The sequence below is a fragment of the Bos javanicus genome, chromosome 5 (genome assembly GCF_032452875.1).
Source record: "Bos javanicus breed banteng chromosome 5, ARS-OSU_banteng_1.0, whole genome shotgun sequence".
In the NCBI taxonomy this organism is placed as follows: Eukaryota; Metazoa; Chordata; class Mammalia; order Artiodactyla; family Bovidae; genus Bos; species Bos javanicus.
The window spans coordinates 52,341,358-52,365,970 of record NC_083872.1 but is presented as its reverse complement, the minus strand read 5'-3'; the positions used below and the strand labels follow the sequence as shown (position 1 = coordinate 52,365,970).

Here is a 24,613-nt window from a genome sequence, read left to right as displayed (position 1 = left end):
TGGAGGCAGCAACCATGTTTGTGTCTCTTTGGTCAGTTTCATTCCCAAAGGTGGAGCTTCTGCCTGAAAATCTGTAGCTTCTTACTCCCACTCTCAGAGGACTGAACTGATGATGGAGGGATACAAACATAATGGGCCTGCTGGCCTCTAGAGATTCTGGGAGCAGGGGTGTCTTAGACAGGGCAGCGATTTTATTATCAATTTGTCTGCCACTCAGTGATTACTTTATACAAGGTCTGTGAAGGGTTCCCAGTCTGGGAGTCAGTGTAAAAAGAATATGGGGAGGACATATATTTCTATGTGTCATAGGTTGCTAATGAAGATAGCTCATCATTGTGAAAAATACAGAAATTTTACTTTTATGATACACTTTTTTTGACAAACATTGATTTAATACGGTCTTTGATTTCCAGTGGCTGAGAAAATTCACCTGCCTTTTCTGAGAATTCTCCTATTGGTTGCAGGAAGAAATCACTGTGAAATGTAATATGGGCACCAGTGTTTGAAATGACAGGAATAACGAAGAGAACAAATGATTTAGCCTCAGGAGAGGTTCAGCACTCAAGGGACACGCTGCAACAACTCCAGGAAAGTGAGTAACATGTCCTTTTGAACTACTACAAGCCCAGATTCTAAGTAATCTATTGGTGGGTATGGCGGACACATTATTACATCTTCATTCCAAGGTAAGCATTTTGTTCTGCTGGTTTATATAAAGCTGAGGAGTGATTCTCTCAACTATTTATGTATTTAAAGCTTTATTTTCACATAATTTTAATTTCAATTTAATTTCATAAATTTAATTTCAATTTCAAATAATTTTAAAAACAGACATCAAATTTACAGTATAAAACCAAGGACTTATCTATCTGAAATACAATCTTCCTCCATCTCAGTAGAGGAAACATAAGTATATACAAACACAACTATACAATCCAGATCCTCATAAATGTACACTTATATTATGCTGTGAATTATATATATGTACATTTACATTTCTATCAGCTAAAATAATTGCTAGAAAACTAAGCTTAACTCAAAGAAGTAATTGTCTAAATAAGCATGGATTGAAACAATGAAAGCTTTTCCTTATTCTCTAATTTTACACAATGTTTCCTAGTTTTTTAATCCTAAAAAACCCTACATTTTATGAGATGAAGAGTAAGCGACAATTAATTTTAGGTATGATTTTTGCAAATTATTTGATTGTGATCAGAGGGCCCCTGTGGTTGGCATATAGTTGCTGGATTTAGGTCAGTGTGGCAATAATGACACTGACTGTGTCGTGCAATATCTGGGCCCACAGTTTCCCGTGTGTAGAACGGAATAATCTTGTTAGCCTCACAGTGTTCCTGTGAGGATCAAATATATTTATGAACACCTAGCTTTCTCAACTATAAAGTACCATAAAATAAAAGTTTTAGAGTTGGGGTCAGTTTTTTTTTTTCTTTCAATACATAAATCTTTAACAAGAGAACCACTGAAAGTAGAATGAGAGGATCCTACTGACAGACAAGTTAGAGGACTGCACTTAAGAATTCAAACAGAGGCTGTCGTAATTTGCCCTTTTCAATGAAATATAAATATGAACATAAATCATCACCCTCCTTGATAAGCTCCAGATTTGTACCAAACAAAATGGCAAAGCCAAAGATTTTAAAACAGGCAGATGATTCTGAATACAGGTACCTTATCACCAATTTTCATCATCTAATATGCAAGATCCAAATAACATTTTAAAAATAATTGTCTAAAATGTAATACAAAAAAATGCATTTATGGTTTTTATGCTCATTAAGTCCAAGTGACTCATAGTTAAATTCTGACATGCTAATGGGGGAGAAACGATTGCCATTTTAACCTTTATAGATGATAAACTGAAACTTTTTTTTTTTAACTGAAATTTCTTAATATGAGAGATCTCAGGCAATACTTATACAATTCAACATTTAAAAAATTTTCTTTCACTTAAAAGTAAGTTTTTAGTACACCAAATGAAACACTGCCTTTTTTTTTTTTTTTTTAGAACTTAAATATTATTCTCTTTTCACTCAAGCCCTATCTTTTGGATGAGGCCAACTAGTAAAAGTTTTACTTTCTAAGGAAGCTTTTCAGCAAGTTTTCAGTGACTAAAAGCAGGAGGTTGCAATAAAATCAATTTTACAGGATAGGAAATTGCATTTACTATCATGAATTCACTGTCTTCTCATTCTGAGGGCAATAGATATAAAATACTGCATGAGAGAGAGAAATGGTCCTACGATCATTACGGATATGCCTTGAGCTTCATACGCTATAATCACTGTCTCAGTAAATTTGCCTTTCCAAAGGCAGTATTCTACACAGCTGTTCTTTTTCATGCAACTTTTATTTGTGTGTGCTGCACACCAGCCAATTCAGTAAGTGAAACTGCTGGGCTGCTGAACACATGCAATAATAATAACCATTAGTATTATTATTTCTAGTTACAAGCACAAAGCTACCTTGGTAATGAGCCACCAGGATGAAGAAGCTAATCTGGTAACATTCAATAAGAAGCACCAATTATTTTTTTAGATGAAAGCATCCATTTATTTCTTCCAGTCGAACAAATCTATTATAGGGCTTTCAAATTTCTCAATAATTTATGCTAAAATCATGTCTTTTAAGTCTGCTCACCAGTTTAAATTGAGAAACCAAAACCAGGTAAATGGCATATTTGAGATTAAGTGAAGTCAACTATTTTAAAATTGTGTGTGCTCAGTTGCTCAGTCATGACTCTTCGCCTGTAGCCTGCCAGGATCCCCTATCCACAGATTTTTCCAGGCAATGGTACTGGAGCGGGTTGCCATTTTCTACTTCATACTGTATTAATTTTGTATTTTGACCATTGTGTTATATCCTCTGCCTATCTTCAAGGTAAAATAAATTTAAAAGGTTAAAAACGAAAAATATTCAAGAATCTATTCTGTCCCCAAATGTAAAAGATGCTTTGATGTTTCTATACAGTTCCTAAAATCGTTATATGTATAGCGTCTACAGTTCTTTTTACCCTGTTTAAGTCATGCTGTTTAGGTTACCAATGGGAGACAGCACACTATGGGGAGAGACATAGTGACAAGTAGTGTGAGCTCTGCAGACAGACTGCCTGAGTTCAGATCTCTGCCTTATCACTTTCTCACACTGTGGGGTTGAAATAAACTATTTAAACTCCCTGAGCCTTAGTCTCCCCATATGAAATACAAAAATGGTATTATCAGCCCTCATAAGTTTGCTATTGTGATTAAATCAGATAATCCCTGCAAAGCGTCAGTCCAGGCAAATGCTTTTCAAATATTAACAGGTGGTAACAGTAGTAATTCCCAACTAAGACTCAAAAGGTGATACATAGGGTATCTACGGCAGAGGACATTACATCTTGTTTCTCTACAAATATTGATTTAATTAGTTAATTTTCTGTCTTATAGTAACTGAATTTGCAATCATTCATTTCATATGCTGTTAATCAAAGTCATATGATGGTAGTTATATATAAAGAAGAAAGCACTATTGTTTTGGTTGGCTTTGGGAGAGACTGTTGTTTCAGACAAGGTGAGAGGGTATTTAATGATCAAAAAGAATATACTTTGAAGTCAGGCTGTGTAGGTTCAATGTTTCATTCTGTTGATAACTCAGCATGTGACCTTGAATAAGACAACTATAATATTAGTACCTACATCATAGGGTTGTATGAGCTGAGGAAAAATAAGTTAATTAGTCAAGTGCTTATATTCTAAGACTTCCCTGGTGCCTCAGATGGTAAAGAGTGTGCCTACAATGTGGAAGACCCAGGTTCAATCCCTGGGCTGGGAAGATCTCCTGGAGAAGGAACCCACTGGTATACTGGTAACCCACTCCAGTATTCCTGCCTGGGAAATCCCATGGATGGAGGAGCCTGGCAGGTACAGTCTACAGGGTCACAAACAGTAAGATATGACTGAGTGACTAACACAGATAATTATATTCCAAGGTACATAATGAGCATTATGTAAGTGGTAACTATTATTATTCAGATATGAATACATTTCTAGGCAGCTGAATGCACTGAATTCTTAGTTTTGCTCTCAATTATTTCTGTGCATATGTTACTAGTCTTTATAGGCAATTCCATTATTGGTCTTTCTGATGAATCAGCTGCCATCAGACTCTGAATGCAGGAAAAATATTTAGGAAATTAGTACTGTACTTTAACCATCTAGGCTTAAAAATAAATGTGGTATAATTATGCCAAACAAAATGCAGATTTGTAAATTTCCTTATTCATTATGTTTCTTCTGATGTATTTGAGTTCTATCCTACATCTCAGATATTTATTTTTTAAATTTTAGATATTCACTTTGCCCACCTATATAAGTTTGTGAAATCAATGCCAAAACTCTACAATATACATGTGAATCTTATCATATTATCTTAATTTACAAAATATTCTTATTTTTCCTGGGTGGTCACGAAAATCTTGTTATGAGGAACTATATTCCTTTGAATGTAAAATAAGTCACATATACAAAATATTAAAGACAATGCCTTATGAAGATTACAAGTCAATTTCATTTTTTAAAAAGTTAAATTTTTGCTAAAATATCTGTGTAATAAAGAGAAACACTTATCTTTAGACTGATGGATATTCTTTAAACAACTGGAAGGCAAGGACTATGTAGCTGTATTTCTGAAGGGAGGCAGTAGGTTGAAATGCAGTACAAGTCCAGTTTTTACAATACAACTGCTTAACAGGCCCCATTTCAAATGAATGTTTTAATAAATAAATTTAACTTACTCGATATAGGTGTAAAGGAAGACTAGAATACCCTCACAATCCTAAATGCTGACTTTTTAAATTAATTTCTTTATTGAAGTATAATTGATATACATTATATTAGTTTCATGTGTATAACATAAGGTAATCTACCATTTAAAATCTATCTGAATCAGTAACTGGATTCTTAAAGCAATCCCAATTTTTTAAACCACTAAATGCTGATTTGAATGAACTTTTCTTGCTTGGAATATAATTGCTGCTTCACTGCAAATGTATTTTTTTAATGTAGCTGTTACAAGTACATGAATTAAATTCTTGCTTCACTCTTTGTGTACTAAATGTGCAATTAAAACATCATTACTCTGCAGTAGCAGGCTTTCTCATTTAAGCAGGAGAAAAGCTGCCATTCAGTTGGTTGTAACAGTACATGAATGCGCTTGTGCTTTCTTAAAGCACCTTATGCAATGAGGTATTATGAAATGAAAGTTTCCTATTGGTCTGAAGTAATCATTTAAGAGCAAGCTGACCAGACAGCTTTTAAGTATAGATGATGCAATATGAGGCAATGACTTACATGAATTATTGTCATAAACATGTACATCTATATAAAAAAGTAAGCCTCTATTTTGCTTTCATGGTGTTGGAGGTGATTCCGATAAGCCCTGAAATTGACTACATTTTCATATCATAGTTTAATTTTCCTTCCCAAGAATGACTGGTGCTATGGATTGGCCTCCACGTTTGGGGCAAAAAGCCAATCTACTTATCACTTCAGCTAGGGTCAACATTACTGTGAATTGACCTTGTTATCTGTTCTAGGAATTCTCAAAAAAATTTAACAGCCTTGGGCAATTAGAAATATAGTCATTTCAAACAATAGAGCTGTAGTTAATTGATTCTATGTATGTGTACCACAGTATGGGTCCCAATATGGAAGCAGAAAATGGCATAGTCTTCCTAGACCTCTAGGGAAAAAAAAAGAAAGAAAACAGAGCCCCAGATTGACTGAGAAGAGGTGGCCTTGTACTGATAAGAGTTTATAACAGTGATACTACCGTCTGGTTTTTATAACTCTGAACAAGTCACTTTAAAAAAATCTCTGAATCTCCAGGGTTCATTCACACATGCCAAACAAGTTGGCTGGACTCAGTGAGTTTCTGATTCCCTTCTGTCCCCAAACTCATGACTTTTCTTAAGGACTAATTCAAAAGAGGATAAAACTTTATCCTGATTACTTAAATTCATGGGTGGTATAGCCACCACGTAGACTTCATTTTTCTGAAAAGCCTATATTAGAATGCAGAACTAGTGAGCTTTTTACCACAAATACAACATCTGTCAGTGGCTTTCAGCTTCCTGTGCTGTGCCAATGAAGATCTCTACTAGAAATGAATCTTGGGGAACAGATGGACTTGCACCATTTCTTGGAAGTTTGAAAGCTGTGCAGTGTGCCTGCCATGAACTCTTTCTTCTATGTGAATCAGGAAAGAAGATGACTGTTTCCATTGCCGTTTATGCACATTCATCCACTCAGAGGCAGATCAGCTAACATTAACTGTTAGCCAAACAAAACATTCCCTGGTTTCTCCTTGGGTATTTAATAATTTCCTCTGGGACATTAAGAAAATTTTAAAATTTTCTTCTTCTCCTGGTCCTGCACCATACACATTCTTACATTTACTCCAGGTGGAAAATGACAAAAAATAGATGCTTTTGAAAGACAACAGTATAATGGGGTTACACTGTTCAAACTTTATGGAAACATGATAAAGTCCTTAAAATGGGAACAGTTATTTTGAATGCCTTGAGGAAAGCTGGTAGATTTTTAATAATGTTTTTCTGCTGCTGCTAAGTCGCTTCAGTCGTGTCCGACTCTGTGTGACCCCATAGATGGCAGCCCATCAGGCTCCCCCGTCCCTGGGATTCTCAAGGCAAGAACACTGGAGTGGGTTGCCATTTCCTTCTCCAATGCATGAAAGTGAAAAGTGAAAGTGAAGTCGTTCAGTCGTGTCCGACCCTCAGTGACCCCATGGACTGCAGCCTACCAGGCTCCTCCATCCATTGGATTTTCCAGGCAAGAGTACTGGAGTGGGGTGCCATTGCCTTCTCCGATATACTATTAATAGCAAAGTTTACCTATTTTTAGAGACAGTTGAGACTTTGAATGCAGTTGGAAAGGCACTTTACCTAAGTTTGATTGGTTCATTTTTTTAGACTCACTTCTCATTTATAAAGGAGTTATTTGAATGGATAGTTTTTATCCAATTTCTGTCATAAACACTTACTTTAAAAATTTATATCTGCTCAAGCATCACAGTTAAGTATTTCAGCCTCACAGCACATGAGGGCTAACAGAAGTAAGCACTAAAAAATTATGCTTAAAAGATGATTTTAAGATAAGTGGACTTTTGGAAGAAGGATTGACACTTTGAAGAAATCTGAGTTACTGGTGTAGGAATTACCAAGAGCAACATTTTCCCTTAGCTTCTGGTTGGTTGAGTTATAAATGTAAGTTGCTCTTGGTAACAACTTCTCCTTGAGATACTTGTCTGCGTAAAGAATATGCCTCTGTCGTTTTGAAAAGAACTTGGTGAAATTTGTGGAAGCATGAGGCTAGTACCATGCCTGAAGCAGCATATACTCTTTTTCATCCCTATATTCTGCCGTAAAATTAAGTTTAGAGATGACCACTCCACATGTGGTATATCTTTGGAAAAAAATCATTCTCTAAGTTAAAAAAGCTAGAATTCATTTTCTGAAGGTCAGGGCAGCATAGGCAGTGATGTTTAATATGTTGGAAGTTTCTGCTTTGTTTCTATTTCCCAGATATATTTCTCACTTTTTAAAAAATAGTCTTAATCCAGTAGTCTCAAATTCCCAAAGTTGATTAAAATATGAATCTTTAAATCTAACCAGTTCTAATTACCTAGATGCCGGTATGACATAGTTTATTCAATTAAGGGGCAATTTAACATACAAAGAATGAATGATTAGGTAAGAACACAATCTTCATTTGGCTTATGGAGATTAGGTAAAAATTTGATGGTTCCATGCTTTTCATGCTAATTTACAGACTCATAGGCAGGTTGAACACTGACAGAGGTCCACTTATACACTCAGGGTTTTTGTTTCTGTTCTTAGGAGAACAATATATTAGCTACAGGGTCTTTGTAGGTGACAACATTCGGTTGACCAACAATGACATTGGCTATTTGTGGCCAGTTTGAGGGCCTCCTATTAAAAAAATGATGCCTCCCCTTTTTCCCTTTTTATGAAGAATAATTCAGAGCCTTCTTTACTGACCACTGAGGCAGTTCTGGAGTCATTTTGAATCTTTACTCCTTAATGAAACTTCTGTCCCTTCCTTAGAATGTCACCAACGCTAGGATTTGCCACACTAATGCTCCAACATGGAGCCAGAACATTTTTGGATGTGGAAAAATAAAAAAACTATCATCAAACACAGCAGAAACCTTCTCTTTCTACTCCATTCAAATTTGAAGAGTTTTACACGTTTGCCTAAGGAACAAACCCATGTCAGGTACGCCACTGTTAAAAACATTATTACAGGAAACAGACCTGGGCAAAGGGGAATATTTCAACAACCATAAAGGGACAGCAAGACAATAACTTCCTTTACCTCCATAAAAACCCACAATGGGGACAGTTTTGCATCTTTCCTAGAGGATTATAAACTCTTAGAACATTCTTTTTATTTCAGAGAAACACATGCCCATAAATAGGGCCTAAAATAAACAGCTCTTACGAGAAACTGATAAAAGGATAGTAAGCATTTCTCGTGACTATTTTGGGAAGCATTCTGCACAAATGTAAGAAAGGAGTTCATTTAAAATCAAGGAAGAAAGTGTATAAAAATCAATAGACAACCATTTTAACATAAAAGGGTAAGAGAATTGTAGAAACATTATGTAACAATATTCAATTAGAATTCGCAGACTTAATATTTGCAATTGTAACCATTCATAGGTTGCCTGCACATCTATATCTACAGTAATTTGTAATTTGCTGAAGCATGAACCTGAATCATACCTACTTTAATGCTGATAAATGAGGCCATGTCATTTACCCAGTGTGCCTGGCCATCCACAGGCCTTCAATTCTCAAGGCAGCTTTGTGGTTCTCTATCATCAACTGTGTAACCCCCACTAATGGTCTGAATGGGATTCATGACTTTTTTCAGTTGTAATTTATGACATTTTGTAGACAGACTTTCAAAAGTTTTCTTTATAATCCCTCTTTCCCAAAGTACCCCCAAAATATAAAACATGTACTACTTGATTTTCAAATATTTAAATATTTGACAGTATAACATGAATCACCTGAAGGAGTGGCTAGTAATCAGGGTCAGATAACAGAGAGCTTTGGTAAAATGAATCAAAAGTAAAGAAAAACATTTCCTACATAAAGTGAGAGTTCTGGATAGTTAAAATTAATAGCAGAAAGATTAATCATGTCATAATATAAAAAGATATTTTCTAATTTTGAAAAAAAAAAAAGTGAAGTGAAAGTGAAGTGGCTCAGTCGTGTCCGACAAACAAAAACAGGTCTTTGTGCAACAAGAACAGATCCCTCTTTCCCATCATTATCACCTTGGCCTCTCTCTACCTAACCAGAAAATGTGAGATAAAAATGATTGTCTGAGGAAGAACGGAATTTTGGGTTCTAGTCACATTTACTTTATCCAGATATATCAGGGCCAATACAGTTATGAAGTGGGTCAATGTCATGACTTGCCATGGTCACATGTGACTGAAGGCAAAGGGTGAAGTTGGAGAAAATTTAGAAGAGCTTCACATTTTTCAGAAAAAGCAAGGGACAGATGAGAAATACACTAATTCATATTTCCAGGCCTCCATTTTCTTCACATTGTTCAAAAACATGGAAAGCCTTATAGATGGTTCTTTAATTTCATTTCTCCCCATTGAATATTTTTAACAATGATAGCATTGTCTCCAGATGTTTATCTCTAGTTTCTAGACCCTAGTCATCTTCTTAATCAGTTCCCCCCTCTGTCTTATTGTTACTATCTTAATCGAAGCCTTTATTCTGGTTTGTGGGGTTGGAATAACCTCCTAATTTGTCTCCCTGAGTGGTCTCATGCCTTGGAGCTTCTCCTCCTGTTTGCTATCATGATCCTAAAAAGAAAAAGCTATAAAAATGTCCTATTATAGAAGGAAATCTAAATTCTTGCTGGTAATACAGACAGTCGTTTATGATAAGACCTCGACCCACCCAGTTTCATCTTTCCTCTTCCCACCCTCTTCAGAGATACACAGACCCAACTCAGTCACACCTAATGATTTAATCCTCCTAGGACTTGATATGCCCTGTCCTATCTCCTTATCTTCGGATACATTTTACCTTTGCCTAAAATATTTTCCTTTCAAACCTCAGAACAAACGTTACCACTTCTAAATCATAAGCCTTTGTGATTCATCCAGTCAACATAATAGATGGAAAACATACTTTTTCCATACTTCTATATGGGGAACACATGTATACCTGTGGCGGATTCATTTCGATATTTGGCAAAACCAATACAATATTGTAAAGTTTAAAAATAAAATAAAATTTAAAAAATAAAAAAAAAACCTATCTTATTGCATTATGATTATTTATTAACCTGTTTGTTTCTCTCACTTAACTATGATGTACTGAAAAAATATTAGCATACATTTTGTTTCCTCAGTGCTAAGCCGTATTTCATTCCAGGTACATAAATGATGCCTGCTGCTACTGCTGCTGCTGCTGCTGCTAAGTCGCTTCAGTTGTGTCCGACTCTGTGCGACCCCATAGACGGCAGCCCATCAGGCTCCCCGTCCCTGGGATTCTCAAGGCAAGAACACTGGAGTGGGTTGCCATCTCCTTCTCCAATGCATGAAAGTGAAAAGTGAAAGTGAAGTCGCTCAGTCATGTCCGACTCTTAGTGACCCCATGGACTGCAGCCCACCAGGCTCCTCCGTCCATAGGATTTTCCAGGCAAGAGTACTGGAGTGGGGTGCCAAAATGATGCCTAATACTTACTAAATGAAAGGATGAAATGAGGAATGGGTAGGTGGATGGGTAAATGAACAAATTAATGTATGAATATAAGGGAAAAGTGATAAGTAATTTCAGAAGGGAAACTAGAGATGCTATTTGGATTCTCTGGGAATAGCAAGAGGAATGATTAAGTGACCCAAAAGGTCAGTACCTCCATTTAAAAAAAAATTATGATTATTCCCATGATGCTGTGGTTTCAGAATTTGAAATTATAGATATGCATGGGTCTTGACATCAGCTTCACATTTGTACCTCGGATATTTAAATTTATTCTCATTTGGAGAAGGTCTGATTTTTAAAATGAAATTAATTCAGGAAAATAATAATGCAAGAAGATAATAGCAATCTGTGGTGCTTTAATTGGTTTTAGACTAACCACTTGGGATGTAGGAAATGTCCAAATAGATACATCAAGGTTCATTCTGGCATATTCATTACAGTTAATATTTCAGTTAAAAATTATCCTAATTAAAAAAAATCACTCTCTTGAGTAATTTGCATACTTCTGCTTAACACTGTCAGGATATTTTCTCATGAAATACTATGTGGTGACAATTACCCTACATCTAGGTATTACATGTTCACTTGCATCAGGTATGGTGGTACAAATGAAATATCAATTTTCCTATGATGTAACAAAGTAACAGATACCACGATGAGCGCTTTGTTCCCAAAATACTGTACATGCAATCTCTCTCTCTCCACCATACATGCTATAGACATACTAACTTAATTTATAGCCTCCATATTTAAGATGCCTCACCCTTCCAACCACCACTTTATTTTTTCAAATAAAGAGACTAGTATTTTTAAAGGCAAACAAGTTCATTTTTGCTTAGCAAAATGCAGCTGACTGCATTTTCTGGTCTACATTCTAATGCCAAAGACAGTGAATCATTCTGCTCCTCAGGGAAACCTGGAATCACCCTTCCTTTGCATTCATTCCTCAGGTCATAATTGCCAGCATCAGTAGACAGCTGAGTGCACATCCATTTTCTTTTGCAATCCTCATGATTATTATGTGAAATTTTTCAACTTTTACAATTTATTGTTAGTCTTTGTTACTAAGTACTATTATCTCCAGGTTATAGTTGAAGAAACTGAAGCTCAGATAACTTAAAAGTGAAGCTTCTCAAAGAAGCCTATAAGTGTAAGTGATACTCTGGGGGCTGTGATCCCTATTTGGGGGGCTTTAAAACTAGTGAAACAGGTCCTGCATACCTGGTTCTTCCATTCATTTGTTTGACTAATATTTACTGAGCACATAATAAGTGGCAGGCACTGTCCTTTGTATGGGGGGGAAAAAAAATCACTGCTCCTGTGAAACTGACAATCTAGAGAGCCAGACAAATGACAGACATGACCCGTAAAATTTTTAAGTATGTTAGGCCATGCCAACAGAAAGTTATGAGAAACAAAAGGATTTTTGAGGCAGGAATATGCAAGTTCAGTTAGATGGGGAAGGCTTGCTGAGAATGTGAAATTGCAGGAAACACCCACAGAGATAAGAGAGCCAATCAAGCTGACATCTGGAGGAAGAACATTTCAGGCGGAAGGAACAGCATGTGCAAATGTCCAGAAACAAGAAAAGTAAGAAGGGCAGGGTGGTGGCAATGGAGTAAGCAGTGAGGAGAGTGGTAGTAGATGAAGTCACAGACGTTTGTTCATTTGTTCATTCATCTATTTCTTTGTTTATTCCACAAGTGTTATTGCTCCTATGTTACTAGGGTAAAAAGGGGCAATGCAGATACTATCCTTGTTCTCATGGGGGCACAAAAAGAAACCACATTGAAGTTATCAGAAACACACATGGCTTTGTATGCTCCTCCCTCTAGAAGCCTCATTCCTGGAAGTTGGACCTGGAGAGAGCCTAAGTACATACGTACATACGAGACCACGATGACTTCTTTTCATAATGGACTCTCTTCCTATTCAAATATTTATTCTTATAACTTAGAGGGCTACTGTTCTTTCTGTTTAGACAATGAAGGCTTGCAGTGTTTTAAGGAAGAGGGTAGTCAGGGACTGTATCCACACACATAGGGCAAGCAACAGAAGTTTTTCCTGGCAAATGTTTTCCACTGACTGGTGGCAAAGAATTCCTGCATAACATGAGTTACATTCACTCCTACTGCAGCTAAATTGAGACATCTTCTAGTACAGAAAACCAATCTAGAAATAAGAAGGTCACTCATCCCTCCATTGTAGCACTTAGTTTTTCATGTCTACAAGAAAAGCTTTAAAGCCATGTTCCCTCCCCCTAACTATTCAGCTGTTCTTGAGCTATTGAAGTTAAAGAGAAATGTGAGTTCAGTCATGAGAAAAAATACCATATCTCTGCTTTTAGAAGATTCTGAAAGAAAGAGATGGAAAAGCAGCTAAACTAATATCTGAAGTACAGGGGAAAGAATATCTTAGGTGCTACCCCATCCATGGCAAACTCATTTGAAATGTGTACTAGAGGGAAAGCCAAAAACTATTTGGTCCATTTAGGCTCTTCTACTCAAATATTTATTCTTACAACTTAAAGGGTAGATTGCCTGCATTTCATCCCAGCTCCATTGCTTATTAGCTCTAAACTTTGGGCAACATTTTCATTTCTCAATCTCCTCATGCGTAAAATGAAGATAATAATCATGACTATCTCAAGACATGTTTGTGAGGATTAAGTGAACTAATATGTGTTAAGTGCTTATAATACTTCTTGATAATACTGAAAACTTAGTTATTTTTACTAATTCTAGTAAAAAGGGAAGTAGCATGAAGCAGTAATGTATGCAGAAAGTCACTTATGTGATTTCTTCATGAGGAATTAAACCTTTTATTAGGAAATATCCCTCCTTAACAGTAATTGTTGCCACAAATTCTTCTTTACTACTAGTATTACTGTATCACTTTTTGTTAGGTTAGTTTTTACATAGTGTATTTTTTCTGGTTTTTTTTTTTTTTTAATTTTGTTTTCCCTTATTTTTATAGTTCAGAGGCACTATATATAACAGGTACTCCTGTTAAATAACATATACTTGTGTTTTGATTTTTTGATCCAGATTGACAATCATTGTATTTGCCTGTTATTAATAATTGGGTCATTCAGGCCTGGGGGATTTGGTATAATCACTGACAAATATGGGTTAATAACTACCAAGTACTTGCTATTTGTTTCACTTATTCTAGATTCCATTTTCCTCTCCTTTGCCTTCTTTTGTTAACACTGACAGTTACCTCCAAGGCTTTAGTAACTCCCAAGACTGGACTAATCTCTCTTGCTCTTCACCACCACTTCTCCACCCTTCCTCCCTGCCCCCCACCCCTCGACCTTGGATTCTAGACTAGATGCTCTTCCCTTTCTTGTGGACTTTTCAATGCCTCCAGGTATACCACCTTATAATTTGTCAAATTCTTCAATCTCCTTTTGGGGGCAGGAAAGAAGAAAGGGGTACCTTGACCATATTACTAAATATCCATTACTAAAAGTGAAAGTCAAGTTATGTGGGATCAGTTTTAATGATGAACTTGGTGTTGATTAGTCATCCAACAAATTAAGTAACAGTTCAGATTTACTTTGGTATTTACCTGCATCATACCTCTGCATTATAATCATGTTTAACTCAAGTCTTCTCTTCAAACTTACTTTCATCTAATGGTCAGACTAGAAATTAAGTTGCTTATACTTCACTGACTATATTTTCTAGTTTGCCTTGGATAATCCTGATTTACACCTGTCGTCCTGACTTCCTGTTGGGTCTACCCTGGAAATAAGGCCTCAGGACCATAAATTCTATTATCACCTACATAGAGTAATTACCCTTATTGTGGAAATTTGAATTTTAATAAATAATTCCTGAATGTTGAAATCTTTAAGCTATGAATGAATGACTCTCTGATACAAGAATATCAGCCACTGAAATTCAGGCAAAAGGGGAACATAACTTGAAGCATAAAACATTTCTGAAACCCATTAAATCACATGAAATTGCTAATAAATTTTTAAGGCTGGCATTGAAGAAGGGTTCCTAGATATAGCTCTGTACTAAGTTCTTCAACCTTTCCATCATAAAAATGAGACATAGAGGTTGTAATGTGAAAAATTGACTATAATATTATTAGTTAGTACTATAATCCAAGGTCATGAACTCTGAAAAGCAAATTAACACTATTGCATAGACTATTACTTTTAAGATAAAATATTTGTTATAATAAAAAGGCAAATAGGCTTTGTACAAAATCTAGGTCTATTTCAAAACACTGTCTTAAGTATAGGGTTCATTTCCTGAATTTGGGGGGTTATGTCTATTAGTTTATAAGTAAAAATTCTATTATGATGGAACTTTCCCAATTTTGCCCAAACTTGAAAAAGGCAATCATTTGTAAATTTCAATTTCTCCCAATTAAAAATAAGTTTACATGTTTGACTCATATGAATGCTCATTAACTGATGAGGAGGAGGAGGAAAATGATGAATTTAGGATTTTCAGAAAATTAGGCAGGCAGTAATTATAAGCAATGGTTAAGAGCATGGGATTAAGAACATCAACCAGCCAGGGAGCTTATCCTGAGGTAGCTATTTGTCAACTGTGCAGCCCTATTATTTCACTCTCAAAAACCCCTCCGTTTTCTTCCCTATCAGTTCAGTTCAGTCACTCAGTCATGTCTGACTCTTTGTGATCCCATGGACTGCAGCACGACAGGCTTCCCTGTCCATCACAAACTCTGGGAGCTTATTCAAACTCATGTCCATTGAGTCAGTGATGCCACTCAACCATCTCATCCTCTGTCGTCCCCTTCTCCGCCCTCCTTCAATCTTACCCAGCATCAGGGTCTTTTTCAAATGAGTCAGTTCTTGGCATCAGGTGGCTAAAGTATTGGAGTTTCAGCTTCAGCATCAGTCCTTCCAATGAATATTCAGGACTGATATCCTTTAGGATGGACTGGTTGGATCTCCTTGCAGTCCAAGGGACTCTCAAGAGTCTTCTCCAACACCACAGTTCACAAGCATCAGTTCTTCAGCATTCAGCTTTCTTTATTATCCAACTCTCACATCCACACATGACTACTGGGAAAACCATGGCCTTGACTATATGGGCCTTTGTTGGCAAAGTAATGTCTCTGCTTTTGAATATGCTGCCTAGGTTGGTCATAACTTTTCTTCCAAGGAGTAAGCATCTTTTAATTTCATGGCTGCAGTCACCATCTGCCCAAAAAAATAAAGTCAACCACTGTTTCCCACCTATTTGCCATGAAGTGATGGGACCAGATACCATGATCTTTAAGCCAACTTTTTTACTCTCCTCTTTCATTTTCATCAAGAGGCTCTTTAGTTCTTCACTTTCTGCCATAGGTGTGGTATCATCTGCATATCTGGGGTCATTGATGTTTCTCTCAGCTATCTTGATCCCAACTTGTGCTTTATCCAGCCCAGCGTTTCTCATGATGTGCTCTGTATATAAGTTAAATAAGCAGGATGACAATATACAGCCTTGACATACTCCTTTCCCAATTTTGGAATCAGTCTGTTGTTCCATGTCCAGTTCTAACTGTCGCTTCCTGACCTGCATACAGATTTCTTAAGAGGCAGGTCAGGTGGTCTGGTATTCCCATCTCTTGAATAATTTTGCACAGTTCATGGTCATCCACATAGTCAAAGGCTTTGGCAGAGTCAATAAAGCAGAAATAGATGTTTTTTTGGAACTCTTTTGCTTTTTCAATCATCCAATGGATATTGGCAATTTGATATCTGGTTCCTCTGCCTTTTATAAAACCAGCTTGAACATCTGGAACTTCACACTTCACATATTGTTGAAGCCTGGCTTGGAGAATTTTGAGCATTACTTTACTAGCATGTGAGATGAGTGCAATTGTGTGGTATTTTGAGCATTCTTTGGCATTGTGTTTCTTTGGGATTAGAATGAAAACTGACCTTTTCCAGTCCTGTGACCACTACTGCATTTTCCAAATTTGCTGGCATATTGAGTGCAGCACTTTCACAGCATCATCTTTTAGGATTTCAAATAGCTCAACTGGAATTCCATCACCTCCATTAGCTTTTTCTTCCCTATACAATTAGATAATCCCTATCTCATCCCACTACTGTGAAGATTAAATGCAATAATGCCTGTAGTGAGAATACAATAAATCCTAACAAACACTTTGATTCAGTACTTGAAAATAAATATTTTCAAAAACATAAGTTTAGGCCCCATTTCATTGCCCTCAGGAGGCTCTGCCCAAACTTCTTTTCTTCACTTTACAGCAGAGGTGGGAACCTCTGCCTTAGAGAACTAGAGGGGAATGTTACAATTTTGGGGTAGAAAACTCTGGATTTGAGACTATAGCATTGCTTTTCCAGCCAGTACAGAGCTGTTTGGAGGCTGGTAGGGATGGTGAGGCCTGAAACAGCTTCTGGAATTTCTGAGCAGCCCTGGTCAATACCAGATGGACCCAGTAGTTTTGAGTTACATGGACAGTCTACTGTGGCAATCAGACTTCTCACTACTGGATCCTCCAAGCTGGCTCAATGTTCATGTTATTGGGTTTGCCTTTGAGTACTTTTCCAGCAGTCAGTTTCATGACTGCTCTGACCATGTCTACTTCATCAGCCCCAAAGTTACTCAGTTCATCAAGTGCACTGGCAGCCCAGCAGAGACTGCCATGTTCCTTGAACCCTTGGACCTCCCCAATAAGAGTTATATTTTTAGCCATCAATGATAGTTCCAACCACACAGCTGGGGGAACCCACTGGAGCTTTTTTGGTTTATCTGCAAGATAAAAATGGTCTTTTTCATTATGATTCTTATGGTAATAGTAACTCACTCCATGTGAAGCAGGTAGCAGAGAAACTGGAGGCTTTCTTAGGCAGAAAAGGCAACAAACTGGCCTTTATGGAAGAGAAAACCCCTGCTCAACAAAACAGCTATGACTGTGGGATGTATGTGAAATGGAACACTGAGGCCTTGTGTCAGAACTTCTTTAGACAACAGCCAGAATCACTACTGCAGCTACTCGCTCCTACATACATCACAGAGAAGAGAGAAGAATGGAAAGATCTCACTGCCAGACTTGCTAAAAATGAGCTGTTGAAATATATTTGACTTTTGAAGTCTCTTCCTTCTGCTGTCCCCAAGTGTTGGAGGCTGCAATCTCAGTGCCTGAGGGAAGATGCCTGGGAGAGGAATGCTTAGAATGCTTACCTTCTCCTGAAAGAATGTTGTCTTCTGCATTATTCTAGTGGAAAGTGTCACTTTAACCCTAACTTCAGAGCAATATGTTCTGTAAAGATGTCTTCAAAATATGCACAAAAATTGATTAATTCCCTTTTGGGCTCCCTTATACACATTCAGTTCAGTTCAGTTCAGTCGCTCAGTCATGTCCGACTCTTTGTGACCCCATGAAACTGCAGCACGCCAGGCCTCCCTGTCCGTCACCAGCTCCTGGAGTTTACCCAAACTCATGTCCATCGAGTCGGTGATGCCATCCAGCTATCCTATCCTCTGTCGTCCCCTTCTCCTCCTGCCCCCAATCCCTCCCAGCATCAGAGTCTTTTCCAATGAGTCAACTCTTCGCTTGAGGTGGCCAAAGTACTGGAGTTTCAGCTTTAGCATCAGTCCTTCCAAAAAACACCCAGGACTGATCTCCTTTAGAATGGACTGGTTGAATCTCCTTGCAGTCCAAGGGACTCTCAAGAGTTTTCTCCAACACCACAGTTCAAAAGCAAGCATCAATTCTTCAGCGCTCAGCTTTTTTCACAGTCCAACTCTCACATCCATACATGACTACTGGAAAAACCATAGCCTTGACTAGATGGACCTTTGTTGGCAAAGTAATGTGTCTGCTTTTGAATATGCTATCTAGGTTGGTCATAACTTTCCTTCCAAGGAGTAAGCGTCTTTTCATTTCATGGCTGCAGTCACCATCTGCAGTGATTTTGGAGCCCAAAAAAATAAAGTCTGACACTGTTTCCACTGTTCCCCCATCTATTTCCCATGAAGTGATGGGACCAGATGCCATGATCTTCATTTTCTGAATGTTGAGCTTTAAGCCAACTTTTTCACTCTCCTCTTTCACTTTCATCAAGAGGCTTTTTAGTTCCTCTTCACTTTCTACCATAAAGGTGGTGTCATGTGCATATCTGAGGTGATTGATATTTCTCCCGGCAATCTTGATTCCAGCTTGTGCTTCTTCCAGCCCAGCGTTTCTCATGATGTACTCTGCATATAAGTTAAATAAGCAGGGTGACAATATACAGCCTTGACATACTCCTTTTCCTATTTGGAACCAGTCTGTTGGTCCATGTCCAGTTCTAACTGTTGCTTCCTCACTTGCATATAGGTTTCTCAAGAGGCAGGTCAGGTGGTCTGGTATTCCCATGTCTTTCAGAATTTTCCATAGTTTATTGTGATCCACAGAGTCAAAGGCTTTGGCATAGTCAATAAAGCAGAAATAGATGTTTGTCTGGAACTCTCTTCGTTTTTCCATGATCCAGCAGATGTTGGCAATTTGATCTCTGGTTCCTCTGCCTTTTCTAAAACCAGTTAAACATCTGGAAGTTCATGGTTCACGTGTTGCTGAAGCCTGGCTTGGAGAATTTTGAGCATTACTTTACTAGCGTATGAGATGAGTACAATTGTGCGGTAGTCTGAGCATTCTTTAGCATTGCCTTTCTTTGGGGTTGGAATGAAAACTGGCCTTTTCCAGTTCTTGGTTTATTCCAAAGAAAAAAGATTGATCTCTAAAACAAATTGAGAATATGTGAAATCTAGAAGCAAGAAAAAAATCGTAGAGCAACCAAAACTTACCGCACAGCCCACATATTTCAAGAGATCAACTGGCTAGAAGCAGATCAAGACCTAACCTAATTCAAGATTGAAGTATTATCAGTTACTCAGTTCTGTGATACCTATTCTATTCAACAAGCAAAAGCTTTCCCAGTATAACCTTTGCCAATACTTGATAGAGATGGTGTTAGCCCATAGTCACCCATCTGATTCCTAGAGCACTTTAAGAAAGGGGGAATCTTAAATAACTTTGTTGAAAGTTTGTCACAGACATTTGTCTGTGGTGGACCTCTTGTTTTACATCTGAAACTTACTAAAAGTTGGTTTATTTTTGAGATACAAAGGAGAAAAAGTGACCTTTCTCAACTCTCACTTAATTCAAAATGCAGACGATATAATTTTTGAAATGTGGAACAGGAGTAAAAAGAAATGCTACTCCTTCTACAAGGAAAAATAAAAAACAAAAACATGTTTAGCTACTCCAGATTATTCTCATTATTCCACTGTTATAAAATATGAACTCTAATTATATAACAAGGCATTAAATGTAAATGCATTTCTGGCTCTTTGATAATATCATTGTCCTTTCAATGCTATGCATCTCCTGGGTCAAGTCCACTTTATTTTCAAAGGTTATATAAGAGTGAGGATAAATTATAAAGAAGGCATATTATGGACCTATATATAAGACCTATATATATAAGACCTATATATATAGGACCTATATATATATAAGACATATATAAGACCTAATGTAGTGTATTTCCTGAGATCAAAAACTTACGTATAACATATTTTGTTTGAAATATACTGAGGTTAAAAAATCACTTAAGTTTTATTTGTTATGCCATAAATAGGAATTATTGGCCTCTGCTAATTGCTGAATGTCTATAAACGCTTCCAGTATCAGTTTCTACTTGGTGTTTTTGTGATTTAGTGAGAGCATTAATGTTGTATTAGCAATAGCAGAATGGGCAAGGGGAGCTCCACATTCAATAAAACAGTCCTTTACTGCTGCAGCAACTAATCTCATCTCACATTGCTATAGGCAAACAATTGCAACAAATTTACATGAAAAAAAAAAGAACCCCCACCCCCATACCTAGCATGTAAACCACAACATAACATCCCTCCCTTTCAAGTTAACAATTTAACCATAAATGGATACTTTCTGTGAGTCCTCCTTGAATTGTATCAGTGAATATAAAAGTATCAGCGAAGTTAATGTCAACAATAGGCAGGGGAAAAAAAAAAAAAAGCCACCTTTACTTTGTAACTTCAAGAAATCCTAAAAAGAAGCTGCTGAAAAGCCACCAAAGGAGAAACTGTTTCAGTTCCTGCAGCATAAACCTGGGAAAGATACCTTTATAACTGATTAATACAGAAGTTCCCACTAGGCTTATCTATCTTATCTTTAATAGGTAACTGGAAAGGCCCAGATCCTGTGACTATTACAGGCACTGGAATCCACTTACTCCATCTCTATGGTTTAGGATGAATTTTTGTAGCTAATCCAAAGGGGAGGGAATGGGTACACATAGACCAACCTCAAGGAACTTGTGTTTTTTCTTTAAAACCTTTGTTTCAATGTGCATGGAGGTGGTAAAAGAAGTCTTGAGAAATCTCTGTGTCAGTATTTATTTAACAAGACTGACTCCTGTGGAATAATAGTGTTTATGTTTGAGTTGTGAGGAAACTGGTCCACTTTTTGAGCCTATTAGTAACTTGCTTGATTCATCTATTTCACTTAACAAGGCCATATAGCCCTTGCATTCAGCCAAGAGTTCTTTTAAGTGCTTTACAAATATTAACTCATTTAATCCAAATACGGAAACTATATGGTAAGTGCATTGCTGCCCCAATCCCACAGATGTGCAAATTGAGGAGCACAGATGTAAAGCAATTTGCTCAAGTCCATCAATTACTCAGTTGCACAACAGGGATGTGAACTCAAGTAATCTAACTTCTAGACAGTTGGTTTCTTAATCATTATACCATCCTTGAAGACTTCTCAATGGAACGCAGCTTCCATTTCTCATTGAAGCAAATGAGATCCATTGTGAAAAGACAGACAGACATTCCTGACAATGTATCCACTGAGAGTGGTTAAGGCAATGCTAATAGAACTCTGGGATCCTTCCTAGAGTTTTCAACAATTTTTTTTTTTTTTAATGTAAAAGTCCTACTAAATTAAACATAGACTATTTACTCCCCTCCCAAAAAACAAAGCTTCTTTGTTTACAAGTTAGGCTAAGCAGCTAGGCATAGAGCTCCACAGTGTTTTTATGACTCTACTTCTTAGCTCTGTTGTATGTGGTATAACTAAGGAGTGAGATTGTTTTCTTTGGTGTTGTAACAGTTTTGTTTTTTTTTTTCACTTATCAAAATCACATACTTAGACATAGATGATTTAAGATTACAACTTTTCAAACTACTTGTCTGCTTTACATATCTTATTAGAAGATTGCCCTTTCCAAAGTAAGCTTGTATCTAATAGTCATAATAAGAAGAATGTAGACTAAAGAGATCAGAAAATATGTCAAAACTTCTACTGTAGATAGGAAAATATGTAATTCGAAGAGACTTCTCCATTCAGCAGAAATATTGTGATTATATTTGTCTTTGGATATCCAGTTCCTGATACAATGACTGGCGTTGAATATATGTTCAATAAGTGCTTAGAAAATAATGATTCAGATTTGATTTTGTTTTCCTATATCTATTGATAGGAACTATATCCATCCTAAAGGAGATCAGTCCTGGGTGTTCATTGGAAGGACTGATGCTGAAGCTGAAACTCCAATACTTTGACCACCTCATGTGAAGAGTTGACTCATTGGAAAAGACCCTGATGCTGGGAGGGATCGGGGGCAGGAGGAGAAGGGAGTTGGACCTGACTGAGCGACTGAACTGAACTGATATACAGGGTAAAAAAATTCTCCGTATTTACATAGAGTGCCAAACTATACACATGAAAAACATCCTCTAGGCATATAGAAAGATATCACTTCTTTTTATATAGGTGTCATATATATGTGTGTGTGTGTGTGTGTGTGTGTGTGTATGTATATATATATATATAAAATGTTAATTTTGTCTTTTCAAAGAACAATATCTTATCTCTTCTATTATATATTTTAGTCTCTTTTTCATTTATTCCTCTCATCCTTGTTAGTTCATTCCTTCCACTATGTTTGGGTTTAGGTTGCTGTTCTTCTCCTAGGTTCTTAAGGGGTAAAGTTGGGTTGTTAGAGATTTTTCTTGTTTCTTAGGTTTTTATTTTGTGGTTATTATGAGGCTTACATATAACAACTTACACTTATAACTCTCTATTTGAGGTTGATAATAATTTAAGTACAAATAATCTAAAGCTCTACAGTTTTATTTCCCATACCACATTTTATCTTTTTGATGTTATGTTTTAAATCCTTCTATCTTATGTATCCCTTAACAAATTTTATAGTTATTTTTACAAAATATTTTTATCTTTCATTATTCATAATAGCTTTCTAAGTAATTCATTACCTTCTCCATATATTTACCTTTACCAGTGAGATTTATACTTTTTATATGTTTCCTTGTTGCTAATTAGGGCCCTTCCTTTTTAACTTAAAGGGGTCACTTTAACATTTTTTGGTGAAGCCAGTTTAATAATGGACTTGGTTAGTTCTTATTTGTCTGGAAAATTCATCCATTCCTTCAATTCTAAATGACAACTTTGCCAGGTAGAATATTCTTAGATGGTAATTTTTTCTTTCAGTACTTTGGATATTTCATGCCACCTCCTTCTGACCTGCAAAATTTCTGCTGAGAAAACTGCTGATAGTCTTGCGGGGGTTTCTTTACAGATTGTTTTTTCTCTTGCTGTTTTTAAGATTCTCTCCTTGTCTTTAATTTTGACATTTTCAGTTCAGTTCATTTGCTCAGTTGTGTCCGATTCTTTGCAACCCCATGGACTGCAGCACGCCAGGCCTCCCTGCCAATTGCCAACTCCCAGAGTCTACCCAAACCCATGTCCATTGAGTCAGTGATGCCATCCAACCATCTCATCCTCCATCGCCCCCTTCTCCTCCTGCCCTCAGTCTTTCCCAGCATCAGGTCTTTCCAAATGAGTCAGCTCTTCGCATCAGGTGGCCAAAGTATTGGAGTTTCAGCTTCAACATCAGTCCTTCCAGTGAACACCCAGGACTGGTCTCCTTTAGGATGGACTAGTTGGATCTCCTTGTACTCCAAGGGACTCTCAGGAGTCTTCTCCAACACCACAGTTCAAAAGCATCAATTCTTCGGCACTCAATTTACATTTTTTTAAATTTATTTTTTAATATAAATTTATTCATTTTAATTGGAGGCTAATTACTTTACAATATTGTATTGGTTTTGCCATACATTAACATGAATCCACCACAGGTATATACATCAATTCTTCAGTGCTCAGCTTTCTTTACAGTCCAACTCTCACATCCATACATGACTAGTAGAAAAACCATAGCCTTGACTAGATGGACCTTTGTTGGCAAAGTAATGTCTCTGCTTTTTAACACGCTATCTAGGTTGGTCATAACTTTTCTTCCAAGGAATAAGCATCTTTTAATTTCATGGCTGCAATCACCATCTGCAATGATTTTGGAGACCAAAAAAAAAAAAATAAAAGTCAGCCACTGTTTCCCCATCTATTTGCCACGAAGTGATGGGACCAGATGCCATGATCTTAGTTTTCTGAATATTGAGCTTTAAGCCAACTTTTTCACTCTCCTGTTTCACTTTCATCAAGAGGCTCTTTAGTTCTTCTTCACTTTCTGCCATAAAAGCAGAGTCATCTGCATATCTGAGGTTATTGATATTTCTCCCTGCAATCTTGATTCCAGCTTGTGCTTCATCCAGTCCAGTGTTTCTCATGATGTATGAATATAGATTGGATTCTCTGGTTTTCATCTTATGAGGAACTCTCTGGGCTTCCAGAACATGAATGTCTGTTTCCTTCTCCAAATTAGGGAAGTTTTCAGCC

General features: G+C 36.9%; 1 protein-coding gene and 1 pseudogene across 1 annotated transcript in view; one reads left to right on the top strand and one right to left on the bottom strand.

Moving 5' to 3' along the window:
• The window catches only part of TAFA2 (TAFA chemokine like family member 2), a 559,230-nt gene that overhangs the window by 3,240 nt on the left and 531,377 nt on the right, over positions 1-24,613 (bottom strand). The gene's annotated exons all lie outside the window — the stretch shown is intronic.
• On the top strand, positions 17,219-17,925 carry LOC133248612 (sentrin-specific protease 8-like; annotated as a pseudogene).